Source organism: Papio anubis, chromosome 9 (assembly GCF_008728515.1).
Source record: "Papio anubis isolate 15944 chromosome 9, Panubis1.0, whole genome shotgun sequence".
NCBI lineage: Eukaryota > Metazoa > Chordata > Mammalia > Primates > Cercopithecidae > Papio > Papio anubis.
Genome location: NC_044984.1, coordinates 59,386,840 through 59,400,700, shown reverse-complemented (window position 1 = coordinate 59,400,700; position 13,861 = coordinate 59,386,840). Strand labels below are relative to the sequence as shown.

General features: G+C 39.5%; 1 long non-coding RNA gene across 1 annotated transcript; it reads right to left on the bottom strand.

Annotated features, from left to right (window-relative positions):
* Positions 1–8,029: 8,029 nt before the first annotated feature.
* Positions 8,030–11,991, bottom strand: LOC108581008. Its single transcript, XR_001892734.3, has 2 exons — positions 10,083–11,991; positions 8,030–8,725 (listed from the first exon to the last, which is right to left on the bottom strand). It is a non-coding gene; the product is annotated as an uncharacterized LOC108581008 (long non-coding RNA).
* Between the last annotated feature and the right edge of the window lie 1,870 nt (positions 11,992–13,861).

Below are 13,861 nucleotides of genomic sequence, written 5' to 3'. Positions count from 1 at the left end.
TCCCTTTAAAGGGGCCTTAGTGAAGAGAAGTTTTATAAAATGCTTTGACACTCAATTTGTTTGGCTTTTCTCTCAATCAGTCCATTATGTGCTGAAACAATGTTTCCTTTCTTTTGATTTACGTAACTTGTTTGAGATTTGTAAATTTCCTGGGCCAAAATTTTGTGACCTATTTAAGCTTTTTATTTTTTTTTTCTATGCTATCTCCACCCCTCAATTTTACTCCTCATCCTCAAATTTAGATCTGGCAAGGTAAAGATGATGGCTCCTGAGTGGCAGGACATCCTCTAACATTCACAGAAAATGCTTGAAAATGAAAGGAGATAGAAGAATCATTGAAAGATCAATATGCTTTGTTTCAACTTAGAATGGGGTTAGTAAATGTTTGCTCTGTCTAATCTAAAGTGGGGACTCTGGAATGCACCCTTTTTCATGAGACCTTGCAACATGTGTTCATAATACAGCCAGAGAGAACAGGAGGAAGGGGATCAGATCACACGCCTTTCCCAGTGGAAGTACAGGAAATGGGCTACGCCACTGGGACACTCAATTCTGAAATGTGCAGAGTAGATCCCTAGGATGAGACTGGGAAGATAAAGAGGAGAAAAGATGAGAGGGAGGAGCAAAAGAAGAAAAAAAGGAAGAAAGCACTTTTAGTGCTTACCATGGTCAGACAATGTAATGCATTGTCATTCATCGTCATGAGATAGTTCGGTCTGGGCTTGAAAGTGAGGCTTCCTGAATCAAACCTTGACTCTGCTCTCACCTGCTGTGATGACTTGAGCAAGTTACTTCGCCTCTTTGTGCCTCAGTTTCCTCACCTTGAAGGGTTGATGTGAGGTTTAAATGAGAGAAGACTGGGAAAGAGCACAGAGGAACCAACTGGTAGAGCAACAATCAGTATATGCTGGCTATAACTACTGATCACCACCTTTAAAGAAATAATTCACCAGGAATCAAGGAGAGAGGTTTTCCTATATAGGAGATTGGCTGCTCATTCATTCTTATTCAATAAATATTTGTTGGAAACTTTCTATAAGATAGGTCCTTGTCTAACTTCTAGAGATATAGCAGTGAACAAAACAACAGTCCCTGTTGATAAGAAGACTTCTTTCTACCGCTCTGTAAGGCTGGCTACTCAGAAGAGAAATGCTTACGTATTCCTTTGAAATAAAACAGGTTTCTGTGAAAGAGAAGGAGACTGCAGATCTACATTTCAGAGTCAACGTAAGATTGAAGTATCCAGCCATTTATTAAACAATTATTTACTGAACACAAACTCTACACATGAAGGATACAGCAACAAACAAGAGAGACATGGAATCTTCAAGGAATTTGCTAACAAAATACTATATACTAAAGGTAATTTAAAAAGCAGTACCATAAAAATGATTTATCTAGATCTATACCATCCAGTATAATAGTGACTAGCCATGTCTGGCTATTTGAATTTAAATGAAATAAAATTTATATTTATTTCCTGTGTTGCACTGGCCACTTTTTAAGTGTTCAATAGTTTTCTGTTGGACAATGCTGGCAAAAGCTTAATACATTAAGGTACGATATATTTCACATGGGATAATATTTAATACTTCTATAATACTCGCTGATTTCCAGATAGTTTTCTAAATGCTCTATGTATATTAATGCCTCCAAACTTCACAGCATTCTTCTGAGGCAGGCACATTATTCCCATTTTGCAGAAGAGAAAGCTAAGGTACAGAGTGGTTAAATAACTTGACCCAGGACACACAGCTAATAGATTACTTCTTCAATTATAGCTTTCTGTTGTAGCTCCTGGTCTACAAAGAACCTTGGCTCTACTGCAATATCTGAAAGGTCACCTTCTCAGTGGTGGTTCCCTAACAAGACTGTCCACTGGCTTCTGTCCTGTAGCTCTCCCTAGTACAGCCCTCATATTAGTCTTTTGAGACCTGGTTCTTCTACTTTCCAACAGCTAGTGCTCACCACCCCTGTAAACTTTTGATTTTTTATTTATTTATTTATTTTTTAGGTTAACAAGAATTGGTTTCTGTTACTTATGACCGAAAAATCTTGGCTAATAAACCCTCATCAATTCAAAACTTGTCTAGGTCTCTCCATAGCTTACAGGAGTCCCAAATCTACACTTTGAATTTAAGGTTTCCCATAATGAGCTACAATCCAATTTCCCATCCTTTTCTCCCAAATACTCCCCTACACAAACCCAAGCCATTCCTTCCAAGAACCTTAAGAGTCTGGCCCTCTCACCTATCCAGTTTACCTAGTGCCTGGTAACACGCTTTATGCTTTCCACATATACTTTTCATGTTTTCTCAGATTTTTCCAAACTTGTCAATTCTTTTACCTCAGCTCAGATTTCAAGACCGCAGGAAAAGCTTTCCAATCACAATCTGCATCAACCAATCTCTCTGTTCTCCAAATTCCTGTAGCCACATGATAGGGGTATGATTCATTTGGCTCCTAATCATATTTCTTCTTGCAACATTCCTATTGAGCTTTAAAACCTACTGAAGCCTGCTATCCCCAGAGTATCTGATTTAATTTATTTGGACAGTGGCCTAGACATCAGAATTTTCTAAAGCTCCCCATGTGATTCTAATAGGCAACCAAGGTTGAGAACCAACAGTATAAATTGAAAACTCACTGAAGGCAGGGACTAGTTGTTATTTGTCTTTGAGAGCTGAAGAGGAAAGTATTCCAGTCAAATAAAATAAGATAGCCCATGCCTGTAATCCCAGCACTTTGGGAGGCTGAGGAGGGCAGATCACCTGGGGTCAGGAGTTCAAGACCAGCCTGGCCAACATAGTGAAACCGTATCTCTACTAAAAATATAAAAATTAGCCAGGTGTGGTGGCACATGCCTGTAATCCCAGCTATTCAGAGGCTGAGGCAGGAGAATTGCTCGAACCCAGGAGGTGGAGGTTGCAGTGAGCCGAGATTGTGCCACCACCCTCCAGCCTAGGTGACAGAGCGAGAGTCTGTCTCAGAAAAAAAAAAAAAATGTGCAAAGACCCTAGGGTCAGATGGGATGCAAAGACCCTAGGGTCAGATGGGGTGTGGAGAGTTCCAAGAATTGAAAGATCACCAACAAAGCTGGAGCTCAGAAGCTGATGGAGAGATTTGAGATGAAACTAGAATTAGGAACATGAAACATTTTTAGAACTACACTGCAGCTCGAGACTCTTCCTATCCAATCTTCCTTCCTTCCCTCTCTCCCTCACAGGGGTCTGACCAGCATCTCTGAGTAAAGTCTTTCCTCATCTCCTTCAGCTCCCTCTCCTCCCTCCCCACCAAATTCCTAGCATATCTAATCCTGCCTTGGCATATGCTTCTCACAAGAAGACATAATCAGGTTGCCATTTTGGAAAGATCACTCTGCATGCTGCGTGAAAATGAATTGGAGGAGTGTTGGAGTAAATTTGGGAAGATTTAATAGAAGGTAATACCAATAAACCAGGCAAGAGTTAGTGGTGACTTGTATTGGGGTGTGTCAGCCCAGGCTCACATTACGCACAAAAGATACTGGATTTAATGAGGGATTTCAAGTTTCAGATCCCATTTGCCTCTTGCCTGAGATAGTGCTCCTCACATCCTACCAGAGTGTCTCAAGATCTAAAAGAAGCAGAAAGTGTATCTGGAAGTTTTCCATACCTGCAGCTAAACCAAGTTAGGGAAAGTAGGCATTGACACCATTGAATTTGGGATGGTTTCCTATAGCTAGGTTTTTTTTTGTTTTTTTTTTTTTAAATCAACTTTTATTTTCAGTTCCAGGGTACATGGGCAGGATGTGCAGGTTTGTTACATAGGTAAATGTGTGCCACAGCAGTTCACTGCACAGGTCACCCCGAGCCACAGAAAAAAACCCTCAGACACTGAGTCAAAGAAGGAAGGGCTTTATTCAGCTGGGAGCATCGGTGGACTCACGTCTCAAAAACCGAGCTCCCGAAGTGAGCAATTCCTGTCCCTTTTAAGGGCTTACAACTCTAAGGGGGTCTGCGTGAGAGGGTCGTGATCAATTGTGCAAGCAGGGAGTACGTGACTGCGGGCTGCATGTACCGGTAATCAGAAAGGAACAGAACAGGACAGGGATTTTCATGATGCTTTTCCATACAATGTCTGGAATCTATAGGTAACACAAGCAGTTAGGTCAGGGGCTGATTTTTGACTACCAGGCCCAGCGCACAGTGCTGCCTGTGGATTCCATTTCTGCCTTTTAGTTTTTACTTGTTCTTTCTTTGGAGGCAGAAATTGGGCATAAGACAATATGAGGGGTGATCTCCTCCCTTACCATTACCCAGGTATTAAGCCCAGTATGTATTAGCATTCTTCCCGATGCTTTCCCTCCCCACACACCCCTCCCCTGGCAGGCCCCAGTATGTGTTGTTTCCCCCCATGTGTCCACATGCTCTCATTGTTCTTATAAGTGACAACACACAGTATGTGGTTTCCTGTTCCTTTGTGAGTTTGCTGAGGATAATGGCTTCCAGCTCCATCCACGTTCCTGTAAACGGCATGGTCTCATTCCTTTTTTGCCTGCATAGTATTCCATGGTGTACATGTACCCCATTTTCTTTATCCAGTCTATCATTGATAGGCATTTGGGTTGACTCCATGTCTTTGCTATTGTGAATAGTGCCGCAATGAACGTATGTGCACATGTATCTCTATAATAGAATGATTTATGTTCCTTAGGGCATATGCCCAGTAATGGGATTGCCTAAACCAGTTTTAAAACCATCTACAATTCAGATCATCTTCAAGGTTTTAGCAGCGTGAGGTTTTTCAGTGACAGAAATTATAGCACTGTAGTTGGACCACTGTAATCATAGAAGCGTCAGCATTTCTACTGCTAACAAGAGCTATAAAACTTACAGCATGCTGCAATGTGGCATGCAAAGTTAGCCACAAAGTGTAAAAATTTCCTAAAAAGACTCAATCACTCCATTCTTAAAAAAAAAAAAAACAAAAATGGAAATGTAAGTAAAATTTTGTTTAGAATTCATTTAATTTAAAAAGGGTAACCTCTATTACACTATCAGACTTGGTGAATGCAAACCTTCACATGAAGAAGCAAGGATTTTCTCTAGGTATTCCATCAGAGAGCCACTCTGTACATTTGTTGGACTTCTAGAAAACCCAGTTGCTTCTCAATTCAGCATTTCCCCTTGAGAGCATTAAAAAGAGTATTTTTATAGGCCCTTACTTTCTTTACTGGGGGGAAAATATCATCAGTATCCCTGATTCTTAAAGATAATAGAGGTACTGAATTTAGTTTCAAAAAAAAAAAAAAATGGGAAATGAGGGCAAAAATCCTGACACCCAGTGTTCCATACTAATGCTATTGAGTTATTTCTTACTCCCATCAGAGAGGGGACTTTAGAATGAAATTTACATTCATGTGGAGGCAGCATCTTAACTGGTGCTGCTATAGTTGAATGAGAAGCAAATACATATCAAAGCTCACTTTCCTCATGGGTAGAAAGCTATTTGACTAACAAATTTCAGCGGTACGTTGGTGACACAGAAAGAAAAAACCCTCCAAGGAGGCTGGAGGAATTTGAGAGGCGGGGGGTCAGTCTTCCACCTGCAGGTAGAATGAGTGTTTGCCATTTGCTCAAATTCCTTGAGACCACCCACTGGCATGAAGGATGGTGAGCAAAGCCTGGGGAATGAAGACTATCTTTAAAAGGTGCTTCCTGGGAGATTTAAAGGACAAAAAGAAAACAATTTGTTGGTTTGTATGTCAGCTAGCAAGGCTTTTGATCATTCAGATGGGACAGTTCTGCCTGGAAGGGATCAATGATTTTTGTTCCAAAGACTAACACCAACAGATACAAATCAAAGGAGGTATTATTTCAATAAAGGAAATTGCAGAAAGGATGCCTTACCTTGGCTTAATTAAAATATAACCTTTTGTTTTAAGGACTTTTCTTTGCCTTGCAAAAGGGAATGCACTCTCTGAAGAAGCATATGCCAGCACTGGTGAGACACAGTACTTCAACAAGTAAGGATCTGTCTACATTCGGGGCACGTTTTGGGGAAGCCTTGAAGGGAATCGTGCCTGGAGTCCCATCTGACTTAACTCATCATCACAGTCCTTCATCACAACATAATGAGTGTTATTACTTCCTCATGTGGCCTGTGGGCTTTGTTAATTAAAGAATGGAAAGGTAAGTAGTTCCAACCTTTTGCTTTTAATTAATCAGAAGATGTGTTTTCCATCTTCGTGTTGCTGGGCAGCAAGTAAAGTATTTAGTCTGCCTTCCAATACCCAGAAGAGTTCTGTCAAAAAACTCAGCTGCTGTTTTGAGACTGCATAGACTACACAGCAGATGACTGGCTTTTTCTTTTCTCTCTAAAGTTTAAATTATTTGTATTGGCCAGTCTGCTGCCTACAAGATAATAGTATTTAGAGAAAAAGAAAGTATTTTCCTATATCATCTCATCAGTACAAATAAAGCCTTCTCAAACAAAAGGTTTATATCTTAGAGTTTCTTGGGCATTTACCATAGTGCTAGGTAATCAGGAGACACTCAGCATAAGGAAAGAAGTGGAACTTACATTTATTGAGTGCCTGCTATGCCAAAACTGGTGCTCTTTTTGTTATATTGTCTTGCCTTTCTGCTCATTTGACTTATTAAAACTTCTATCATTAGGGTCATTCCTCCACATTAAAACACTTTCTGCATTTTAAGTAGAAACATATATCTGGAGGGAAAACACGTCAATCCATGAACAAGCATCACACCTTAGTGAAGACAGTACCTCAGGGAGTGAGCAGGGATCTAGTATATTTCCTTTTGGAGGGAAGTTAGAAAAAGCCCTACACTGGGGTAGCAAATCGGTTTTCTCTAGTATGCCAGCCCTATACAATTAGTGTTGCTGCTCCCTGGAGCTCTGCTTTGAGAATCAGGCAGGAGGCAGAGTCTTAGCTCTGCAGGAAAGAGAATTTCAATTGCCTAATGATGTCAGACCTGCTGCATGCTTCAGTTGTTAAAAGGAAAACTTCAGACAAATTAAATTTAACAGAGTCTAATTGAACAAAGAACAATTCACAAGTTGGGCAGACATCAAAACTAGAACAGGTTCAGAGAAACTTCGGCCTGCAACGTGGTCAGATAGCATTTATGAAGAGAAAACGGCAGTGAGGTACAGACCTTCATTGATTACAGCTGGTGTTTGCCTTATTCAGCATTTGCCTTATGTGAACATGGTCTGATGAGTTGGCTGCCTGTGATTGACTGAAGCTCAGCTGCTGTGATTGGCTGTGACTGATTTGTGACAAAAGCATATGCCTAAGTTAGGTTTTCAGTTAGTGTAAGTACTAAGTTACATTGCATTTCATTAGTAAGGACTCAGGTATGGAGGCATTCTCAGGTCAAATTTAGTTTAACAATCCCCCCAAATTTAGTTTAATGATGCCACCTCTCAAAATCTAGGGCATTGATGAAAACTCTCTGTCACCATCATAAATAAACTTATTTGGTCTCAGCATGAAATTCACAAGTCATGACATCACATCAGTTGAATAATTCTTTATGTTCTTGATGATCTAGTGAAAGTGAGACAATTCAACACTCAGTGGATGGCTGCATACGTATATTTAAGACTTGAAAGGATACGGTACACCAGGGGACCTATTATGAGGACAATACCAAAAATGCCAAAAGCCTGAGGTGTACTCCCTAACAGGAGCCTCTGAACCAAATCAGTTTGATCCAAATCAAAGTTCAGGCATAGGCAGCTCAAAAGGATTTGAGTACAATTGGTCATAGTCTTTGTTCAGGATGTGATAATGATTAAGAACTGCAGTTAGCTGATTTAAAGAGGTATCCAATGTTGTCATTATCTTGTTAACATGGTAATCTGGAGACCCATTAGAAGAGCATAAAGTTTAGAACACTTTGGAAAAGCCAAGCTTGCCTGCAAACCAGTGTTTTGCTGCTCCTATAAACATGTCATATGTTTCTTTGCTCTGAGAAATTTCCTTTATGTATTTGGTGGCAGTGTTTAAATAAACAGGATCTAAAACTGCATGATGTTTTATTAAGTGTTTTCAGAAGATGACTTTTACTCACCCGAACCCCTGGTGGGACTGGTTGGTCAAACCCAAGATTTTTCTCAATTTATGGATTACTTTCAAATTCCATGCTAGCAGTATCCCACTAGTACCAAGAGTGAGCCCCCAGGAATGCCACTGGAATCTTTCCTCGTGGAAACTAGCTTATCTTCATAAACCCAACAATTGCTCTGTTTCTGTACTAGAGCGTAAGACTTAGCTAAAGTCATCCACAGATTATGGTCCCATGGATTTTCCTATAAGTAAAAGGAAGGGACTGGGACAGCAGGAAATTGGGAAGAAAAGGAAAAGACAAGGCTTTCATGACGGCAGAGAAGTCTTGATCCACAATCTTAGGAAAGCTGTCGATGTCTAGGATGCCATTTGCTTCTGGGGGAAATCTTCCCTGGTCAGCTTTACCTTAGAGTTTCCAATAGGTATACAGTTCCAGGAGTCTGGAGGAGCACTTTTGAGTTGAGAGACGTAGATCCAAGACTTGAGACCCTGATGGTTTGCTGCAGAAAAGAACTTGACATGGTCTCTTCCAATGGAGCTTAATGGCAGTCTTTCTCTGATGTCCTTTCCAAAGACCCAATGTCTAGGTTCTAGATTGTGAAGGATTTGATTATCCTCAGTCAGTGAATCATGAAAATCTTCCTTTATCTGCCAAAAATATACTTTGCTTTAAAAATTAAAACCTTGAAGAATTTAGTCATATCAGAGTTTAGGAGACTGAGAGGTCCTATTATCAGGGGCATAGACCTTCCATTGACTATTTCATAAGGGATCAATGTATGTTTTCCACTGAGGGTGGATCTGATTGCCATCAAGGCCAATAGTAATACCTTTAGCTAAGGCAATCCAATCTAGTTAGTTAATGTTCCCAATTTCAGCTTTAAGATGCTATTTTTCCTTTCAACCTTTCCAGAAGACCAAGGGTAATAGGGACAATGATAATGCCATTGTGTTCATTACACCTTATTTGCTTTATAACTTTTCTAGCAAAATGGGTACCTCTCCAGCAATATAAAGGAAACACAGTTCTGATAATATTTTAGCTATTGTTATAATATTGGTCTTCCTGTATGGAAAGCTTCTATGCGACCAGAGAACATAGACCATTACAAGAACATATTCATATCCCATGGAAGGTGACAACTGGATAAAATCCCTTTATAAATGTTCAGATGGCCCATCAGGTAGCAGAAATTTACCACCTGAATTTTTGATTGTCTTCTTGGGATTATGGATTTGACAGACCAAACATTGGTTACAAACCATTTTAGCAATTTTTGAACAGTCACCACACCAATAATTTTCCATAATTTGGATCATTTTTTCTACTCCATGATGAGTTATAGAGCATTTCTAATAGTGACAAGCATTTCTAATAATGAAAGCTTTAAGGACTCAGAAAGGACCAGATGGCCATCCAAGCTCTCCAATAGATTACACTTAATATCGGATTTACATCCTCTTAAATACCAATTCAGGTACACAGCACTGTTTATTAAATAGATTATCAGGCTGGATGTGGTGGCTCAGGGCTGTAATCCCAGCACTTTGGGAGGCCGAGGCAGGCAGATCACTTGAGGCCAGGAGTTCAAGACCGCCTGGCCAACATGGTGAAAGCCCATCTCTACTAACCATACAAAATTAGCCAGGTGTGGTGGCATATGCCTATAATCCCAGCTACTCAGGAGACTGAGGCAGGAGGATCACTTGAACCCACGAGGCAGAGGTTGCAGTGAGCGAAGATCGGCACCACTGTACTCTAGCCTTGGGAAACAGAGCAAGACTCCATCTCAAATAAGTAAATATTATCATAGATATAATTTGACTTGGATCAATCTTATGGTGTTCATTTAAATTGCCTATCTTAACAATTTCAGTACTGGCTGATTTAGCATGAAAATCTGCCAAAGAATTTCCTTGGCATTTAATTAATTATTGTTCTGCTTGATGTTGGATTAGCAGTTTTATGAACCAGATTCTTCATTAGAGTTCTGGAAATTCTTACCTAGTTTAATGGTATGATCTTAAAGTTATCAGAAACTTGTTAGAGTCCTTTCTTTGAATCTCCTTGAAGACAAAACAATTTAGGTGTACAGTTTCTTAGGAAGATACCAGAGTAAACAATTATCCCTCTGTGAATGACAAAACCATATAATTTAAGTGGCCATTTTTAAAGATCTAATGAGAGATAATTACAATGATTATGTAATTGACAAGGAAATTTGGTTATTGCTGCATACAACATTTTAAGATAATAACTAGAATTAAGACTGATAGTGTTATATCAGGATGATTAGATTTCTATGAATTTCATAGAATTTCTGAAGCACATATTAATAAAATAATCATACAAATATAACTCAATGGAGGTTTAGCATTACTTATTTGACAATGCTTCCCATATAATTTAATACATAAAATAAGCCCAATTAGTTTAATATCTCTCTCTCTGCAAGGAGAAGTTTCCAGATGGAAGCATCCAAAGGGTCCATGTAGAAAATCCCAAAATCACAGGAGAGGAGGCCAGAAGTCCACCACAGACTGACTTTGTCACAAACCACCATCTATTCTTCCAAGGGCCTATCCATTCTTTCCCAAAAACAAAGTTTGTGTCTTTTCACTGGAATATTGAGTGGGTGGAGCCCATGGAAGGCTAAGACAAGCATTTTGTACACCTGGACTCAACATGGATATTTCTAATCTTGACTTATTGTTAGAGACTGGTTTGTTCTTTTCTTGTTTGTTTGTTTGTTTGTTTTCAAGATTGAATGACAAACCAATCAGTTGTCTTGTTGTTGTTGTTGTTGTTGTTTTTCCAAGAGTTTTGGGGCATACCAAAGATCATGACAACAAGAAAAAGGTGGACATAGTTGGCAGATCATACAGTCTGCAGGGGTTTGAGAAGAGGGGTTTTAATCAACTGAGAAGTTCCCAGCAGAGAGAGAGGTTTCCATCAGATCAAATAGAAAAAAATAGAGACCAATAATTCTTACAAGTATTTTTCTGGAAATAGTCAATTAGACATGAGGATCTTTAAGACTTGATTTTAAATCCCTACCAAAGAAATATTCTTTTTTTTAAAATTTCTGAGAGATTACTTGATTATTGTCTCAGGAGTGAAGCCTTTGGAGGATTCCTCTAGTCGGGAATCAGTCCAAGCCAAAAGGAATGGGTCCGTCAGATGCCTGGTGTAAAAATTGATACTTTTTTTCCCAACGGCCTGGCTGTTTATAATAAAGGCAAATGTCTTAGGGCACAGGGTTCTTTCATTTGGGATTCTTTGGTTTTGGTTTAAAATATATACAAGAAGATCTTCTTGGTCCCTACAACTGTTGTAGCTACTATAAAGACATGTGCCTGTTCACCTTTTGTAAAGAGTCTTTTAGAGTGACAATTTTGTATTCATTCAATCTTTTGGAAAGCTCTAAGTACCAGTTTAAAAAAAAAGGATTCCTTTGTTTCTGAAACATTTTGGATCCTCTTTTCTAATGCAGCTCACAAGTGAACAATTTTGTCTAGGTTAATATTGGGGGAACCCACCCCCAGTATTTCCATGTAGGTTCTTTCTGTTTTCCCTAAGTGTTGACCAGTCTGAGAAATAAAGAGAAAGAGTACAAAGAGAGGAATTTTACAGCTGGGTCGCCAGGGGTGACATCACATGTTGGTAGGTCCATGATGCCCCCTGAGCCGCAAAACCAGCAAGTTTTTATTAGGGATTTTAAAAGGAGAGGGGTTGTACAAACAGGGAGTAGGTCACAAAGATCACATGCTTCAAAAGGGAATAAAGATCACAAGGCAAAGGCAAAATTAGAATTACTGATGAGTGTCTATGTCCCGCTGTGCATATATTGTCTTGATAAACATCTGAACAGAAAACAGGGTTCTAGAGCAGAGAACTGGTCTGACCAAAATTTACCAGGCTGGAATTTCCCAATCCTAGTAAGCCTGAGGGTACTGCAGGAGACCAGAACGTATTTCAGTCCTTATCTCAACTGCATAAGACAGACACTCCCAGAGCAGCCATTTATAGACCTCCCTTCAGGAATGCATTCCTTCCCCAGGGTATTCCTTGCTGGGAAAAGAACTCAGCAATATCTCTCTTACTTGCACGTCCATTTATAGGCTCTCTGCAAGAAGAAAAATATGGCTCTATTCTGCCCAACCCCGCAGGCAGTCAGACCTTATGGTTATCTTCCCTTTATCCCTGAAAATTGCTGTTACTCTGTTCTTTTTCAAGGTGCACTGATTTCATATTGTTCAAACACACATGTTTTACAATCAATTTGTACAATAGTGGTCCTGAGATGACATACATTCTCAGCTTATGAAAATGATGGGATTAAGAGGTTAAAGTAAAGACAGGCATAAGAAATTATAAGAGTATTATTAGGGAAGTGATAAATGTCCATGAAATCTTCACAATTTATGTTCCTCTGCCGCGGCTCCAGCTGGTCCCTCTGTTCGGGGTCCCTGACTTCCCGCATCAGGTTAAAACTTTCCCACTGTGGTCACTGTAATTCTAGTAACCTTGGTAAGGTTTATCTTTTTTTTTTTTTTTTTTTTTTTTTTTTTTGGAAAAGTACAGTTCTGGGTCCAGAGTGCTTAAACATTAAATTGGCTGGAGTTCCAAATGCAGGAGTTCTAGACTCCTTGGATCCAGAGGAACCTATGATTCTCTGTCTCCTGGTAACCTCACCTACCTACTGAACCCAGTTCAGTTTCTATCTGACCCAGTCAGACACCTGAGGTCTCCCTACAGAACCCAGTCCTATTTCTGTCATGACTTCCAAGCCCAGTCCAAATTTTAAAATGTCCAAATAAACTCAGAAAGTTCAAAATACAAATTTGTGGAACTTGAAATCTGAAAGAGAATTCAATCACAATCTCAGTTGCTACAAGAGATCAATGGGCACAGTTGGGCCTGGTTGGTACCTTCATTTGGTCACTTAGTCCTCCTGGAAGTCACTAAGGTTCTACCTCAGATCCCATTTCTGACACCAGTTGGTTAAATGAAAATATTTAAACAAAAAAAAAAAGAAAAAAATTTAAAAGCCCGAAACTTATAAGATTATCTCTGCAAGAGAATCTGTCTGTGAGGGTGGGGCAGAAGACCACACAGCCTCTACTATTCACTCTTTTGTCAGGTTTATTTTCCCTTAGGAATTAGTCTCACACTGTGTGTCCAGTAAGGAGTCAGGCCATGTTCCTGCCCACTGAATACTCTGGCTCAATAGTCCATAATACAGCTGTAGCAGGCTGGTTTGTATAAAGAATGAGTCTCTAAGAAGGGCTAGATGATAATAAGCATATAGAGTAGAGGCTTTTTCAACCCTTTGTGTCATGGGACCCTTTGGCGCTAGCATGAAGCTTATGAAATGCCTTGTCAGAATAATGTTTTTAAATGTGTAAAATAAAAGATTACAAAGGCATAGGCAAGTTAAAGTTAATTTTTATTTTTAAAGACAGCAGTGTAAATGAAGACTGTAAATGTTGGTCTTCATTTGAATAGCAACTTTAAACTTTGGGATGGTCCTTATCTTACCTCTTTCCATATAGCAATAAACAAATCTTCACATACAAAAAAAAAGAATACTAGAGAGCAACATAGATGTCTAGGTTGACCTCAGTGTTTGGTGCTGAAATAACCACTAGGCAGAGAGCTGCCCAACTGTTGACCAACTATATCACTGAGTATCTGCAGACAGGTAGACCTTGATTCTTGGCAGTCTAACCACATTGGGATTAATAACAATCCCAATATCAATGTTGTGATTAGCAAAAATA